The sequence below is a fragment of the Lissotriton helveticus genome, chromosome 9, assembly GCF_964261635.1.
Source record: "Lissotriton helveticus chromosome 9, aLisHel1.1, whole genome shotgun sequence".
In the NCBI taxonomy this organism is placed as follows: domain Eukaryota; kingdom Metazoa; phylum Chordata; class Amphibia; order Caudata; family Salamandridae; genus Lissotriton; species Lissotriton helveticus.
This window is the reverse complement of record NC_136070.1, coordinates 464,586,718-464,605,064: the sequence shown is the minus strand read 5'-3', so window position 1 is coordinate 464,605,064 and position 18,347 is coordinate 464,586,718. Positions and strand designations below refer to the sequence as shown.

General features: G+C 42.2%; 1 protein-coding gene across 2 annotated transcripts in view; it reads right to left on the bottom strand.

Annotated features, from left to right (window-relative positions):
- Positions 1 to 14,811, bottom strand: part of CEP170B (centrosomal protein 170B) — a 420,899-nt gene extending 406,088 nt beyond the window's left edge. Inside the window, exon 1 of one of the 2 annotated variants that reach the window (XM_078660287.1) lies at positions 14,649 to 14,811. The gene's annotated coding sequence lies outside the window, so the exon portion shown is untranslated. The remainder of the gene's footprint in view (positions 1 to 14,648) is intronic. The other variant, XM_078660288.1, reaches the window with a different exon arrangement.
- Positions 14,812 to 18,347: the final 3,536 nt, after the last annotated feature.

Sequence of the window (18,347 nt, the reverse complement as noted above, 5' to 3'; positions counted from 1 at the left end):
CAAGGAGTAATATACTACACCACAATCCTATGGAATCAAGAGAAATATACATAATCTAGGGACATATGGGCTGAACCAAGAAAGTATAGAAGAGCTGTGGTCCTATCGATAGCCGAGTGGAATTATGTATAGACCGCCAATCCTACGAACAAAGGAGAAATAATATAAAATACTTCATTTTCTGTGGTTTAAACAATGGAAATATAAGTCCACACATGGGCGTAAGAGTGATAATCTACAAGAACTGAGTTGTCATGGAATTAATCAGACAACTGCACGGAGGTGCAAAAGCAAGTGTCTGGGCCAGGGAAAGCATACCCAAGCCCACAAATTCACTAAGGAGAAAAATATAAGAACATTTCTTGTACTAACAAAAATATTTACATGAGCAATGATCACACAAACCAAGAAACCAGATCTGTACACAAGTTACAGTCTGATGAACAGACATACAAAAATCTACAGAATTAGAAATTACCTTCACTGCCGAAAAAGGTCTATATAAGAGTAGCAATGCCATGGACTGAACAGGAATAAATAAAAGTCACTAGGTCCTAAGATAAGGAAGGAAACATATACAAAGTATTATAATGGACTTATCCATTTGAAATATTTAAAAACGTGAAATCCCATGGATTGTCCTTGGGAATAAACAAGAGTGGAAATCACGTGGACTGTGCAACAAAAAAAACATACAAGCCGTAATCATCCTGACTGAGCTCAAAACTAGCATCCTATTCACCAACAAAAGAGAACACAGGTTAATTGTATCTGTATATCTGTCTCATAGAGAGTGCTAGTACCTCCACCCCAATAATCTCAGGATCATCTGCTAAAGGGCTAATCAAACAGCAACAGTTCGTTAGGAAAGACATGAAAACTGACATGCTTTTAGTAGCCAGACTAAAAACACTCAATCATCTTTACAGGCACCAAGACGTCCACCTCAAAATACCCCTACCCCAAGTCTCTTCGCTAAGCAATTGATAACTTGTTGCTGTTAATCGTCAGATGCCATTCAAAACTTATCTGAAGGCACTGAACCGGTTTCCTAATCCATCAATCAGCTAAAATGTTATTTCAGAGCCTTAACTGGTTATCGCATTGGCAGAAAGCATCAGGCTAAAAGAGCCTTGAAGTAGCTATAAGATGGCATGTTGGACCGAGTTGCAGAAACAAGTAAAGATACAGAAGCAACAAACCTATAGACGAAGAAAGAAAAATATTCTGTAGATGTGGTTCAAAATAGCAAGCAAGGAGAAATGTACTACAGCATACATCCCACAGACCAAGGCGGTGATACACACACAAGCTGTAATTTCATGGTCTGAAAAAGTTACTATCCTGAAGAGAGAGAAGTCAAATATCCCAAAAGTACCCCTGGTTTGCCACTTGGTAGCTTGGTCTAGTCTAGTGCAAGGCATTGATCTCTAGGAGGTGATAGAAAGCCAGCTGCCACTACAACCTATAAACAATTCAAATCAACTAAAGGTATCCAGAACATAACTTTAAAAAGTAACCCCTCAAATAAATCTTTAAAAAAAAGAATAAACATATTTTATTATACAATACTCCCAGCAAAATAAAAAATATAAAAGGAACTGGTAAATGGGAATTTATGGTTACTGGCTTAGAATAAAATTCACTTTTTGTTACCATAATAGTTACTAGGCAGTGGGTAAACATATTAAAATGACCAGTGTCCATGAAGTCTTCACAATGTGAAGCCCTGCTGTGCTACAGGTTATAAGGGAGCCTTGACAGCAAGGGCTACAACTGTGGCCCCATGAGACAAAATACTTTCTGCAAGAGATAGGTATCTCCAAAGAACAGTGGAACAGGTAGGTTCTCAATTAACTAAACAGTACTAACAGTTGTTCTGAGACCAGTTTGAGTGATTAAGAGAGCAGCAGATAGATCCTGGTGTATACAAAGAAGATGGCACATGCTCCGAAATGGCTTTTATTCAGCCCCTAAATTCAACTAATGCACAAAATAGTTTTGATGGTCTGGAGACCAAAGTACCAAGTTGAACACATTTGGTTTCCAAATTTAGAACATAAAAAGGGTTTCTCCTTTTTTCTTAACACATGCCAGCTCATTTGACTTCGTTGTGGTACAACTAGGAAATGACAACCAGCACGATAAATGAAGGGGAGAAGGACAATACATGTAGTACCTTGGTAAAGTCCTGCCAGCAGTATGGAGGGTTTGGTGGGAGTGGGGGAGTTTGAGGGAGGAATAGAAGAAACTTCAAGTACTATGGTGACAGAGGAACTCAATCAAACACAGACTGTAGTGTGATTTTACTTTCACATCAAATCAAAGGCTGTTAATATGCTTGGTGACCAAAGGCTGGTCATATCCTTGGTCCAGAAAGTTGTACAAAATATGTCAGTCAGGGTGGAGACTTGAGCAATCAAGAATTGGGTAAATAGCTATTGGATAGATAAATGCTCGGAAGGAAGGGAGACGCCTGTCCGTGGGGGACCAAGGGTTCCATAGCTACCAGGTAAGCCTAGAGGTCAGGAGTCAGCAAAAGCTGAAAGGGGACACCAATATGGACAAAAGAGTAAGAAATGTGTAAACTTATCCTCAGGTGGGAATAAGTCAAGGAATTTGCTCCCTCTTAATAGACATCTAAAGACCAGGAATTGGCTCAAGAAGGAGGCGACTCAGAAGGAGAAAGGAATGGGGGAAAATGAGGAATAAAACATTGTGAGAATGCATGAAGGCCAGGAATCAGCTGAAGCTAAGAATGGTTGTGATGAGGACATCACACCAGAGGAACTTGCACAAGCAACTAGGGCGCTGCTCATGGGAAAGGCGTTGTGGCCCAATGGGATTCCGGTCGAATTTTATAAACAATCAACCCCAAAACTGGTACCACATCTCTTGGCCATGTACACCGAGAGCCTAGTCAAAGGGATCCTACCTAGAGATCAACGTCTTGCCACCATAGTTGCAATACAAAAGCCCGGTAAGCCGACACAAGAATGTACATCCTACAGACCGATCTCCCTACTAAATGCTGAGGCAAAAATACTCGCTAAGACAGGAGGCAACTAGGTTACAACCACCCTTATCAACGGCGATCCATCCAGATCAGTCCGGATTTATGCCCCAACACAACACAGCACTTCAGTGCTGGATTGGCCGTAGCGGGCACGGGCCTTTCCCCGGTGGGCTGCAACGGTGGGGGCCGGTTTTAGGCCCCTGGGGGGGCACTTTTGTTATCGGGGGTCAGCAATATCGGCCCCTGTAACAAAATCGTCCGAAACCGGGCCTAGCAAACAGCTCGGCCGCATCCCCCCTGGCCCCTAAGGGGGCCTGGCCGAGCATTTTGCCTGGGCTAGTTTCGGTTCCCAGTCCGGCACTGCAGCACTTAATCTCAGAAAATTGCATGGCGTACTGGAGCGTAGACAGACTATAGCAGCCATACTCTCGTTAGATGCGCGAATGGCGTTTGACTTAGTGGAATGGCCTTTCCTTTTCGCAGTCCTTAAACATATGAGGTTTGGACCGAAATTCTGCGCATGTATCCAATTGCTGTATACTCGATCACTGGCGCAGGTAGTAGTGAACGGCCATTTATCGGCTGAATTCCCATTGGGTAGAGGGACAAGACAAGGCTGTCCGTTATCGCCACTTCAATTTGCCTAAGTGCTTGAGGCTCTAGCAGCATGGATTAGGAAAGACCTTACGATACAGGGGCTGAGATGGGCTAGGGACTGGGAGGATCGTATTTCGCTTTACGCAGATGACATTTATTATATTTAACATCACCAGCATGATCCATCAATTGTCTCTTAGATATTTGTATAGCCTATGGAAGGATGTCAGGATACACCATCAACTGGGAAAAAAAATCACTACTCTATGTCCTGCATGGCCCCCCAGGGCGGTTACTGAGTGGGTGCACACTTCAAATAGTCACGGACGGATTTAAGTACCTTGGGATATTTGTAACACACGATCATGTACAATTCACTGAAAGGAACTAGACCCAACCCCCGACGAGATTCAAAAGAGATGTTAAATATTGGCGCACGCTACCTTTGACGCTCCTGGTCAGAGCTGCCCTCTTTAAAATGATGGCACTCTCCAGGTTTCTATACACGTTACAGAACACACCGTTCCCTGTCCCCTGTACATATTTCACAGCGGTCAATGCAGAAGTGACTACGTTACTTTGGGATGGGAAAACGCCCCGTATAGCATTACATAAACTCACTAGAAGCTGGTATGATGGCGGGATCGCCCTTCCCGACATCAAAGTATACTATTGGGCTTCCCAGCTTGTGACTATTAACCAATGGCTCCATGTCCCCCGAAGGACCCTGCATACCAGTTAGATGGGCACCATCTTGCTCCATCTGGGATAATGGGCGCCCTATATAATCGGAGGAAGCGGCACAATATTACAGGTCCAACGCTACACACACTACGCATCTGGTTTTAGGCGCAACAAACGTTAGGCTGGGCAGGGATGGTCACACAAGCGATCCCATTATGGGGTACCAAGCAACTCTGGGTGCTGGGCAATACCAAGGGCTTTCATAGTTGGGACTTAATAGGCATATCAAAAGTTAGAGATTTGTGGCAGAAGGGAGGAGTGGTTACCTTTGCCCATCTACAGGCCACCTACGGCCTAGTTCAGACAGAACTATTTTGATACATACAGATTAGACATGCACTTCAATCCCTACTACCACCAGATACAAGACTTGAAGAATCCTCCCCGTTGGAGGATAGGCTCTTAACGTACCACCTACATAAAAAGGCAATCTCACTGACCTACCGGAAAATAGTCAATAATCGTGCGGACCCCACAGTGACACTGAAGGCCACGTGGGAAAGTGAGTTGGGTAACATAGATGAGGCAGACTGGCAGGAGGCACTCACATCCCCCAGAAAGGCTACAATTCCATCAAGACTTAGATTAGTACAACTGAAAATTCTACACAGCACATACTACACTAGGGCACTCCTGCATAAGATATATCGTGCAGACACACCACTCTGTCTCAGACAATGCGGGGAGGCAGGCACGTTCTACCATACTATTTGGCTGTGTCCCAAGATGGTATACTACTGGAAGGCGGTGATGCAAACACTCTCCCAGGTCACACATGTCACCATACTGCCAGACCCGAGATGCTATCTGCTTAATATCTGCGAGACGACGGACCTAAATACAAGTGCACATGACTGGGTAAATGTAGGCATGACGGTAGCAAAAAGGAATATTGCACAACGCTGGGATCCAGGGTTAGTCCCGCCCTCAATCAATGGTGCAAAGACATGGACATGGCAAGGATGGCGGAAAAGTCAGTATATGTTCACAGAGGGTGTCTGAAAAAAAAATTGGGAGAAGGTCTTGGGGGGGTGGGGGGGGGGCTGGAACACCTATCGGGGCAATATATGTGAACCTCCCCCGTTGGAAGACTCCGAATCTGATACTGGTGCATGAACAATTGAGGACGAATGGTACCTCAAGATCAGTAATACTAAGAAGCACATGTGCAAAGGGGGTGGAACTGGGGGGTTTGTACTGAGAGACACAAAATATTATGCAAAATGTTTAATAAAAATGTTTTTGTTTTTTTTAAAGAATGGATGTGAAGGGATTGGTGGTCAAAAAGAAAAAGAACAGCATATAGACTGGTATGTATCATGGCGATAATTTGGTGTGGACTGAAGGAGAAACACTTGGGGCACACACACGCAGGAAATAGTCAGGAAGTGGAACGGTCAACTAACGGGGTGGAAATTTCAGGAAGAAAACAATGAGATAAAATGCCATAGCTAAAGATCATATTGAATATGTGGACTCAATTAAATTACAAAAAAAGAATCATGGGAAAGAAGTTGTATTAAGACATTAAGAAACCTGCCAATTATACAATCCCATACAAGTAGAGACTGGGTGACACTGAATATCAACTAAAGTGAGACATTCAAAGGTATAATCAACCTAAAATAAACAGAGTTGCTATATTAGTCACCACTGTCCTACGTCATGTTGCTATTAGGCACCCACTCCACACCCATATTTAGTGTTACATCCTTCACCATAGGTTTCTCCCAACTAGCAGTGGGGAAGGTGGCTATGGCATGCATGTCTTCGTCATGTGTCAGTCAATCTAGTCAAGACAGCACAGTTGACTCTCCCTACTCTAAACGAATTCATATTTATCCAATAAGGACTCGTATATTATGAAGAACTCCATGTAGGTATGTGTCGAATACTGACAGCCCCACACGCTAATAAAGATGTACAGGAGCAGACATGGATTCTTTTATTTGTGTCTCTTATTCACACGATTACAAGCAAGAGAGTCACTATGCTGGACTCTTCATTACTAATAAGTCAATGTGTTTATCTGCCCAAATTATTGCCAACAGAGTTGGTCTGGTGCATTCTTCAGGAGACTGGTTACAAAGGACCCTATGTGGCCAGAGGGTCTGAAATTAAAATGAAGAAAATCAACAGTGCTTCTACTATTTCCATCCATAGTACAGATTGTCTGTATCCTATCCTAGAATAGGTCTATAGCTGTGCATTGCGTACTAGATAGGAGAACCCCATGATAAAGTGACCCACATTATACAGATACCTATTTTAGCAACACAATGGAGAAGACAGTGTAGACTAGCAGAGACTGTATTTGCTTTATAGTGACTATAACCATGCATTGACTGCCACTATTTCTTTGATTGTCCCTTGTGACACAAAAGCTCTATAAACCAAGGCAATGCCGTACACAAATGTCGCAAGACATGACCAATAGAGAATCAAGTAAATAATATGGACTACAGGTTTGTTGACATCACCTTTGGTGATCAATATTTAATATCCTAGTCAACCTAAAAACGAAGTGTTGTCACTGTAAACATTTCTAGAATTGTTTGACATAGTATTGACACACCTATAGCATTTAGGTGGGAATATTTATTTTTCAAAAAAGTATTGTAGGTTTGGGTAAACTCGAGTCGACTTGCACAAATTCAGGTGTCAGTTAAAACTCAAAGAATACACTGTAAATCAAGTTTCAAAAACTTGGCTTAAAAAAAAGTTAGTAGCAGGCAGTGAACAATAAAGAATTCATACAAATTGCCTGCAGCCCAAGTACTACGATATAATCAAATATACATGCATAGAAAAACCAAAATATTTGAGGAATAAGAAAACATGCTTGGCTCTCTTCACACATAGGCTCTATTTTTTATTTTATTTTTTTAGATTTTAGGCGCACTGAAACCACTATCAGAAATGGGGGCTCGGGTAACATAATTTAATTAAGAACACCCTCCCTAAAAGTAAAGCCTTTGCATTAATGAATCATATGTACAAGTTTAACTTGTATATAGGGACACAAATCTTCCCTTGGTGGGAAATAATCCTCTTTCACAGATCCATATCCTGGTACTGTAAACTAGCAGCCAAATGGTTTGTGCTGCAGGGGGTTGGGCCTACTTGTCCAGTGAACAAAAACAAATGTTGTGTTTTCCTGGATGTTGGGCAATACAAATTCCACGCCACTGTATTGATATTCACCATCTATGGTTATCGTCACCAATTACCCATACTTATGGTTCTTTCCACTGAAGTAGGCTTTGAAGTAAATATCTGTCCAGTGATGCTGGCCACTAGAATCGGGCAATGTCAGTAGTTTTTGGAGTTAACTTTATATGTATTTCAACTATAGATCCAATGACTGACATTTTATGACAGACAAGCACGCACAATGATCTGTTGGACTGACGAAGACAAATATACAAGTGCGGAGATCCCACAGTGGAGGACAAATTTACACGTGCTGCAATGCTGCTGATTGTGGAGGGCAGATATATGACTGCAGCGATCCCATGAGCAGCATCATACAAATATAACAGCACAGTGATCGTTTGGGCGCAGGAGGGCAGATAAGGATATAAACAAGAGTAGGCATCTCACTGACAAGTGCATTGATCCCTTGGAATATGGGGGACAAATATACAAGCTAACTGATCTCATGAATGGAAGCTGACAGATAATAAAGGGTCAAAGAAGCACAAGAGTAAACCTGAAATTGCAAGGGAGCTGGGATACATATATATATATATATATATATATGTTCAGTTTCCATGATTGCAGCTCACTAAGCCAGTGCCATGACAGCTTGGACCCATCCATATTATCCTTTAGTTAAACCTCCCTCCAGCAGGAAAGAAGCACAGCGGCACACCAACTCCTTAGACTTCGGCTTGTTTATTCCGCCATTCGGATACTGGCATTGCCTCTCTCAGGTTAGCGTACAAGCTCCCATCACGAAAACATGAAGGTTTTGGTTCATAGACATATAAGTTGTAACTTAAAAATCGTTCAACTCCATGACTTCATTCTAAAATTAATTCACATCTCTAATGAACTTCTGTATTCTACATACAACTAAAGAAAGCCAAGGAGATTCTAATTATTGGAAATTAACATTGCATACTTTCTCCAGTGAGCAGCATAGACATGGAAAACATACTGTTGGCAAGGAATGCTAGTTGTCAGCATCTTTGTGACCCAGCAAGTTCATTCAATATATCATACTTAAACCTTATAATAGAAAAATATTATTTGGTATTGTAATGAGGACTTTAAAGAAAATAAAATGATCATTAAACCTATGACCATCCTGTTGGAATCCAGGCCTACCTATTTGCCACATTCATCATGTCGTACTCCGAATTTTGATTATATTTGATAATATTTTAAAAAAATGTAGCATTTCATTAATCTTGTTTTTCATGTATTCATTTTCTCCATCTAAATTCTGCTACCCATATTTCATATGTCGCATGGGGAACAAAGTAAGCTAATCAATAGTGCAGAATATGAAATTAGTGTGAAACTAATAAAGGTAAATGCTGGTGCTCTCCATATGCCCCAACCTTGTACATACAGAATTATTTGACTCCCAGTCCCCAAACGTGTTCAGGTGGACTATCTACAATTCTTTAGCCATATCCATCAAATCGCATCTGTAATGAAATCTAAAAGTGTATAAATACATCACTGTTACTTCTTGCTATATAGCTCCAAGGTGATGCAGTCATCCGAGCATATTGCAAGGTAAAATACCCTGCAAATGTCTATCTGATCAAGATATAGTTTGAGGGCCTGATAGCTAATATATTTAAATGAATATTTCATTATATTTGTTACTGAGGGGATAAGTGCAAAAATGTGTAAATTGCTAGTGTGAGGAGTGAAGAAGCATGTTTGGAATGTTTTTTTTTAACTACATGATTAAAATACCTACAAGCTGTATACTCCATGTGGAGTTATGAAGCGGTGAGGCAAGTTTATATTTCAATATGGAGTCTTAGATACCGAAGTGTACTGCAAACTCCTGGCCGCTGTTGTGACCATAAGGGACTTTAGTGCTGAGTTCAATGATGTAACGGATTCCAGGAGTCGCAGTTATTTTTCGCAATCTCCTCCTCTCACGTTTTTGTCCACTCAGACTATACCAACGTATCTCGGAAGGGTTTTATCCCCATTGTGCGTCAGATGAAACCGTTTGACTACCGGCTAACTGGAGTCATTATTCTTTATGGCCAAGATGTGTTCTAGAATTGTATTTTTGACCTGCAACTTAGTGATTCCTAAATATTTCACATTGCACATGCACGTCACAGTATACACCACAATATCTGTGGTGCATGTTATAAACTTCCTGATTTTGCATCTTCGTCCAGTTGGTAAGTCATAATAGTCACAGTTGGTGCTTGATTTACAGGCTTTGAATGAGTTACATTTTCTAAATCCGGTCACTGTCCTAAGCCACGTGGTCGATTTGGCCTTAGGTTTTAGATGGCTATGTACTACTATGCCGGATTGCTTTGGGTTCTTGTATATGATGGCAGGTTACTACCCAAGGTATTTCCCTATCACTGGATCGACCTTGATAAGATTCCAAGGAGTCTCTGACCATTTATGATTTGTTGTTCTAAGTGGTTATGAACCTAGTTGGCTCGGATGTTTCCTTCTCCAGTTAGCCTCTGTGTGTGGTGCTGTTACCCCAATTCCTCCCATATTCCTGCATAAGGTTTTTTGGGTGGGGGGGGGCGTTCGCTCTTCTTTCCACCAAATAGTGCAACTCCGGGTTTGATCCTACTGATTTTTAATAGGGCCTTGTATAGAATTTTCAGTGGGTACATGTGGAGAGTACCTGCATTACAATTTATTAGTTTCACATTAATTTCATATTATGCACCATTGATTAGCTTACTTTGTTCCCCTAACCACATATGAAATACGGTCAGCGGACCTTAGATGAAGAAAATGAATACGAAAAAAACAAATCTGATTTATGGAATGTTACTTTTTTAATATTGTCAAATGTAATCTAAATTAGGAGTATGACATGATGAATGTGGCAAATGGAAAGGCCTGGATTCTAACAGGATGGCCATAATTTGTTTCATGATAATTTTATTGTCTTGAATTCCTTGTTTTGCAATAACAAATAATATTTTTCCTTGTTTTGCAATAACAAATAATATTCTTCCGTTATGAGGTTGAAGTATCATAACATTTTAAATGAACTTGCTGGGTCACAAGGATGCTGTCAACTAGCACTGCTTGCCAACAGTATGTTTTCCATATCTATGCTGCCCACTCGAGAAAGTATGCAATGTTAATTTCAAATAATTTGCATTTCCTTGGAAATTTTTCACTATATTTAGAACGGTGAAGTTGATTAGAGGTCTGAATTAATTTTAGGATGAAATCATGGAATAGTATGAGTTTTAAGTTACAACTTCTATGTCTATGAACAAAAACCTTTATGTTTGCATAATGGGAGCTTGTACGCTAACTTGACAAAGGCTATGCCTGTAGCCGAAACGCGTTGTTCCATTGAATAAACAAACAGAAGTCTAAGAAGTTGGTGTACCGCTGTGCTTCTTTCCCAGTGTGGGGAGGTTTCACTAAAGGATGGAGATATATATATTTTAGTTTAAACAATGGTCCGTCGTTCAAAATCATAAGAAATAAAAAATTTGTATTATAAAGTTTTAACAATAGAAACAAGCATTTGCAATGCAATAGGTCTCGCATTATTAAAGTTTGAGCTATTGGCATTGCTAAAAATAATGCAACACCAATAGCTCAAACTTAAATAATGCGAGAACTATTGCATTGCAAATGCTTGTTTATATACCATGAACTCGACCCGAAGGTATTGGAGCGCAGTTCAATTACAGAACGACAGGGGACATTAATTTGTGGTAGGCACGGGGAGATTAAGTGATGTGCACAGAAACTTTGCTGGATATTGTCTGGTCGGCATATTTGCCTGTTCCGGGGACAGGGTGGATTTTAAGTCCAAGAGAAGAATCAACCTCTCCCGTGACGGTCGCATCTGGATTTTAAAAATCCACATGATTTAACATACTTTTGGCAGTTCCAAGCCGCTGAAGTTGACAGAGAGGGGAACGCATTCTATGTATTTAATACCGCAAGAAATACATGCAGGGAATGCGTGTCCAGAAGCAAGGTGGGCAAAACGCTTTCGATTTGGAATGTGTTGTATTCTTGATTGAATTCCCGAGAATGCGCACATATCCATTTAATTATTTTATGTGACTTCACCATAACGAATCCTGCATCATCAGTGTGTCCATCTTCGACATGCTTGTGAAACATGTTTCCTTTTCATCTTGGGCGCATACCGTGCACCGCCTGTCCTCTTGGGGTGCCCTTTCTAAATTCTGCCACAAATTGCAACCAGAATAAACAAGTGGCGCGCATGTCACGCCTGTGTGGGCACAATCATAGCTCCTCCCACGGCCTTGGAGCGCGTAATAGACACCAATAGGCCATGGGAGGAGCTATGCGCGTGCTTCGGGCCAATTGCGTGCAGTCTTTTACAATAAGACGCACACAAAAGGCCATTGGGGGAGCTTAAAAGGAAACGCACATGCACGAGCGTGTGCGATTCCTAGGTCAGCTCACAATCCCCGTTATTTGATTACTATAGCTCAAGCAACTTGCGTGAGCACTGCTACGCAGTGCACCGCAGGTCGCGAGACCTAAAAACAATCATGAGTTCAAAAATATTCAACAGAAATGAGCGTCAGTGAGGTAAGTGTCCTTGGTGCCCAAAAATTTGACACATCAATATTAATAAATGGCATATACGTATGGCACACACACAAGACCATGTACAATATATAATGGCAGAAAGGATAAGTAAATTACAAAGTTAACAATGTTTCAATCTCATTACATTGATAAACTGAGTGAACTGGAGTGTCAGGACTTAAACAATATGAAGAGCATGAGTAAGCTAAACAAAAGGAAAAAAAAAAAGAAAGAAAAAGATCAATATAGAGCAGTGTTTCCCAACCCGTGGGTGGCAAGTCGATTTTTGGTGAGGCGTGAAAGTCCAAGCAAAAAATAAAGAGGCCTTTCAATTCTGTATTTCCTTTGTCACATTTGCTGCGCTTCAAAGGAACAAGTCAAACATCAGCCTATATCGTCTGACAAATTGCTGCTTATTTATTTAACCCCTTCGATGCTGGCCCGTTTCCGCCGCTGTGCGGTAAACAAACGAACAGGGCGGGGCTGCGACGAACCCCAGCCGTCATCCGCACACGAGCACCGCGGAGCGTGACGGCTGGGGTTCGTCACCAGCATGCAAGGAGTTAACATGGGGATTGCTATTTACAAACTCTTCTCAAATTGCAGTCAGAGAAAGAAAAGTAAGTTAAATATGTGACAATCTTTTTGGGGTACACAGAATATGAAACAAAAGGCTGTGGGGATGTCATTTTTTGTGAAAGAACAAAATGTTAATACCTGTAGATGATCTGTCCATATTCAGCAGTTAGGAAAGCAAAAATGAAGCTCATTGTTTTTGCAATTCCGAAATGTGATGGAAACAAAGATTTGAATAGGATCAAAACAAATCAAGATACTTCACTTGGTGATGCACAAATGATAGTCACTGATGTCCACACATTAGCCTTTGTGTGAAATATAGCTTTATCAGGAAATCTATAGGTCTGTGCGAATTTAGTGGCCATTTCAATGGAAAATGTTGTTAGCTGTAAATGATAGTATGCTACCACTCAATGCTGAAGTTGCATCAAAAAAAATTGTTAAATTGCCTGCCTCATACCCATTAAAGCTGGGAGGGTTGTCGTTCTGACAATTGGGTTGTTGTACTAAAAAGTTTGGGAAGCAGTGATATAGAACATTGGGAGACTCAGTGAAAGCATACATGAGGTGAGAACACACCATGCTATACTCACATGTACAAAGGAAGGTGAAACAGGGAAAAAAGAACCAGGTTACAGAAAATGCAGTAAACATAAGTAGTCAAAATAGAATGAAACTCACAATGAGCAAAAGGTAGAAACGCAAATTGAGGTTGCATTCAGTGACTACAAAGATACAGCAAAGGGGTATGGTGGCCGGGCATAAAGCCTGCCTGGTTATGATAATTAATAATTTAGTATGCAGAAAAGCGTATGGCAAGCCAAAAAATATATAATCATGAATAAGGATACCTCCACATCCTGTATTATGAACTGTGGCCATCTCAAACGAGCGCTCAACTCGAGGGATATACAAGGACAGCAAACCCATGGACTGAGGGAACAGATATACAAAAGGAGGTATCCTATAGGCTAGGGTGGACAGATACACCAAAGCTAAGGCCCCATGGGCAGGGGATAACAAATATACATGGCAGTGCTTTTGTCTACAACAGTGATCTGGTTGGCTTAAGGTGCAGAAGCATATAAGAACTGTGAAGCAATAAATTAAGGAGTAACATCAAAATAAAACAAGGAGAAATATACATGCGCTCACAACCCAATGAAAGGCCACAGAAAAAGCAAGTTCATCTATATTCCAAAGAGAGCAATTGGGCATGAGCCCACCGGCACTCCCATGTCACGAGGAAAGAAAATTATACGAGAGACCTTGGCATAAAAGCTGTGAGATATATATATATACAACCGCTCATAAACGTAATGCGTAAACATTCACGAGCTCCCTTTATTGTGTATTTATTATTCGGAGTCACTGTATACAAAACCTTACAGCACTGAAACACCCGGAACTGCACAGAGAGGGACCCTAACACACCGCGAATGAGCAAAGAGTACAGAGATCCTTCAAATCCCGTGCGCTTATGAAGAAAATGCACAAAACGTATCACTGCAGTCAGTTATCCAAAGCAGACTCTGGGCCAGGATCCCATCAAATGGAAATATACGAAGAATGATACATCATTCCTGTGCTCTGTGCATGTCCCTGGACAAACCTCCCTTCTCACGACAGATCCCAGGATTGGGGGAGGATTATCTGCTATGGCTGATAATTGTAGTCAGTGGCCTCCTCCCCCTCTCCATGGCGTCCAGCGTGCAGACCGCCGCGCAGGGGAGGTGCACTCAGCCATACATTGTGCCTCCGTGAACCGGTGGGCAAGCAGCTTGTCTGACAGCGTAGAGAAGGGGGCGGGGGGGGGAGTACCGGGCCCTGCTGAGAGCGGAGGCCGCAGCGTGAGCCTCGGGAATCAGCTGGTGCCTGCGCCCCTTTCAGCAGTACCTCCGCTCCTCCGTCCGTGCGGCCCCCATGCCCGGACCTGCGCTCTCACCTCTGCCGGTGCTCCTGGGCTGTGGTTATCCAGGCGGCCCTGGCAGGTGAGCCTTCCGCTTTCCCCCTGCTCTCCTGCAGCTGGCTGCGGCTCCCGAGCCGGGCTGCGTGCTGCTGGCTCTGGGCTGCTGCTGCTCCTATCCTGTCCCTTCTCGCAGGTTAGTGACGTCACCGGCGGCCCCGCCCTCAGACGGGGCACGGGGAGGCCCGGGTTTCATGATTTCATCTTCTGGCAGGTTCACTCCCAGAGCTCACCTGTACACACAGAGGCGGCAGCCAAGGTTGTGTGTGGGCAGGGATTGTGCAACGGCAAGCCGTGAGCTCAGAGAGGGCGGGAGTGCAAGCACAGACGCCCTAAACAGGGACACTGGTGAGACACACGTCAAACTCTCCAGCAAAGGCACCTGCGTCATCCTGGGCACAACACGAAGTGCGGTGTATTCAGAAAGCGTGTACTTGCCCCATTTTTAGTGTGATTTAAGGCTCACACAGACCGGATTTTTACGCTTTTTTTTATTTACGTGCCGTGCCAGAATGTTGCTTTTAAAACTAGTAAAGCAAAACTACAAGTGCCAGAACAAGCATTTGCAATGCAATAGGTCTCGCATTAGGAAAGTTTGAGCTATTGGTATTGTAAATAACACATTTTGTATTTGTATTGGTTTTGAAAATAGCGAAATGAATAGCTTTGTCATTTACAATGCCAAGAGCTTTAACTTTCGCAAATGTGACACCTATAGCATTTGTAATGCTATATGTGTTGTATTTACGTGACTTAAATGTATTGATATTACAAATAACAATGGCTTTAAATGTTTTTTATAATTAATACTTAAATAAAAGCTATTGTAATTTATGTCAATAGCTTAAACTTTTGTGAATAACTTTTGCGAAGATTATGTTCAGTGTATTTTATTGTGACGAAAACCCAAGAACAGAAGTGAAATATTAACATTTTTTTGTTACATTTGTAATAAAGCTTGAAACATTGAGAGAACATATTTGAACCATGTGTTGTTGAATGGTTGCACGGATTGATGCTGTGGTGGCGCTGACTGATGTTGTGATGGCGAACGAGTGATGCTGTGGCGTTCAGTGATGCTGTGGTAGCGCATAGTGATGTTGTTGTGCCCCTGAGTGATGCTGTGGTAGTGCAGAGTGATGCTGTATGCTATGCTATGTTTTGTTTTGCTATCCTATGTTTTGTTTTGTTATGCTATGCTATGTTTTGCTATCCTATGCTTTGATTTGTTATGTTATGCTATGCTATGCTGTGTTTTGTTATGTTATGCTATGTTTTGTTATGCTATGCTATGCTTTGCTATGCTATGCTGTGTTTTGCTATGCTATGTTTTGTTATGATATGCTATGCTATGTTTTGTTGTGTTTGGTATGCTAGGTTTTGCTATGCTATTATATGTATTGTTTTGCTATGTGTTGTGTTTTGCTATGTTATGTTATGATATGTGTTGTTGTGTTTTGTTATGCTATCTTTTGTTATGTTATGCTATGTTTTGTTATGCTATGCTATGTTTAGCTTTGCTATCCTGTGCTTTGTTTTGTTATGCTTGCTATGTTTTGTTGTGTTTTGTTATGCTATGCTATGTTTTGTTGTGTTTCGCTATACTATGCTTTGTTATGCTATACTGTGTTTTGTTATGCTACGCTATTTTGTGTTGTGTTTTATTATGCTATGCTTTGTTTTGCTATGCTATGTTTTGTTATGCTATGTTTTGTTATGCTATGCTATGCTTTGTTATGCTATGTTTTGTTATGCTATGCTAAGCTTTGTTTTGTTATGCTATGTTGTGTTGTGTTTTGTTATGCTATGTTGTGTTTGGTTATGCTATGTTTTGCTATGATTTGCAATTCTATGTTTTGTTATGTATGCTATGTTTTGTTGTGTTTTGTTATGCTATGCTATGTTTTGTTGTCTTTTGCTAGGTTTTGTTATGCTATGTTTTGTTATGCTATGCTTTGTTTTATGTTATGTTATGTTTTGTTCTGCTATGTTTTGTTGTGTTTTGTTATGCTATGCTATGTTTTATTCTACTAGGCTAGGTTTTGTTTTGCTATGCTTTGTTATGTTATGCTATGCTTTGTTTTGTTATGCCATGTTTTGTTATGCTATGCTATGTTTTGTTGTGTTTTGTTATGCTATGTTTTGTTTTGTTATGCTATGTTTTGCTATCCTATGCTTTGTTTTGTTATGCTATGTTTTGATATGCTATGCTGGTGAGGGTGTGTGAGTGTGTGTGAGGGTGAGTGAGGGTGAGGGGGTGTGAGGGTGTGAGAGTGAGGGTGTGTGAGGGTGAGGGGGTGTGAGGGTGAGGGTGTGTGAGGGTGTGAGGGTGTGTGAGGGTGAGGGTGTGAGGGTGAGTGAGGGTGTGTGAGGGTTAGAGGAGGTGAGGGTGTGTGAGGGTGAGGACGTGTGAGGGTAAGGGGGTGTGAGGGTAAGGGGGTGTGAGGGTAAGGGGGTGTGAGGGTGAGGGGGTGTGAGGGTGAGAGGGTGAAGGGGTGTGAGGGTGAGGGGGTGAGGAGGTGAGAGGGTGAGGGGGTATGAGGGTGAGTGAGGGTGAGTGAGGGTGAGTGAGGGTGTGTGAAGGTGTGTGAGTGTGAGGAGGGTGAGGGGACGAGGGTGAGGGGACGAGGGTGAAGGGGGGTGAGGGTGAGGGGGTGTGAGGGGGTGGGGTGTGAGGGTGAGGGGTGAGGGGGTGTGAGGGTGTGTGAGGGTGTGAGGTGTGTGAGGGTGTGTGAGGTGTGTGAGGGTGTGAGGGTGTGTGAGGGTGTGTGAGGGTGAGGGGGAGTGAGGGTGAGGGATTAACAGAGATAAGAGAGATGACTGTGAGAGAGATTTGGCACAAAAGAAGATTAACTACTGAGAATGAAGTGAGGGAACGAGAAATGCAAGAAAGGAAAGAGAAGTGGAACTAAGAGCGAGCCGTGGGAGAGGGAAGAGGAGAATGTGTGAGGCAAACAGCAAGTACGAAAGAGAGGTGGAAGAGGAGAGTGAGAGTAGAAAGGAGAGAAGAGATAGTGAGAGCAGAAAGGAGGGAAGAGATAGTGAGAAGAAAATAAATGGAGCAAGAGAGAGAAGTGAAACCAGAAAATGGAAAAGAAACGAGAAGAGGCGGTAAGAGAGACACATAGACGACACGGTGTCGAGACTAGGATAGAGAGAGAAAGAGAGGGAAATGAGAGAATTGGAAAGTCGGGTGGGGAGACGGCAGGCAGATAGAGAAACGAAAATTGGGAAGGTAATAGTGAAAGAGAGACAAGGAGAGGGGACGACAGCGACAAAGGAAGGGGAAGACAGTGGGGAAGGGAGTGGGAGATGGAGAATATTGAGGAAACAGTTATAATGGGATAATGAGAGCAGTCTGACATGGGGAGCGGATGAAGAGAGGGTTGCAAGAAGAGAGAAAGGGAAGAGACAGTGACAGGACAGGGACACATAGCCTGCATGTGTGAGAGGGCACAGGAATAATAGAAGAGAGAAGGGAACACAAGGGAAAAGGGGCTTATGAGAGTGTAAAAAGCAGTAACGAGTTGCTAGGGAGAAAGGCTGCACCATTGTCCGTTGACGAGGGCTGACATCACATGCCAGAGTTCGAACTAGCCTTGACACCTAAAATAAGCCAGACCTATTGTATTTCCCACTGCTTGTTTTCTGTATTATCCCTTGAGTTCCAGCTGTTTT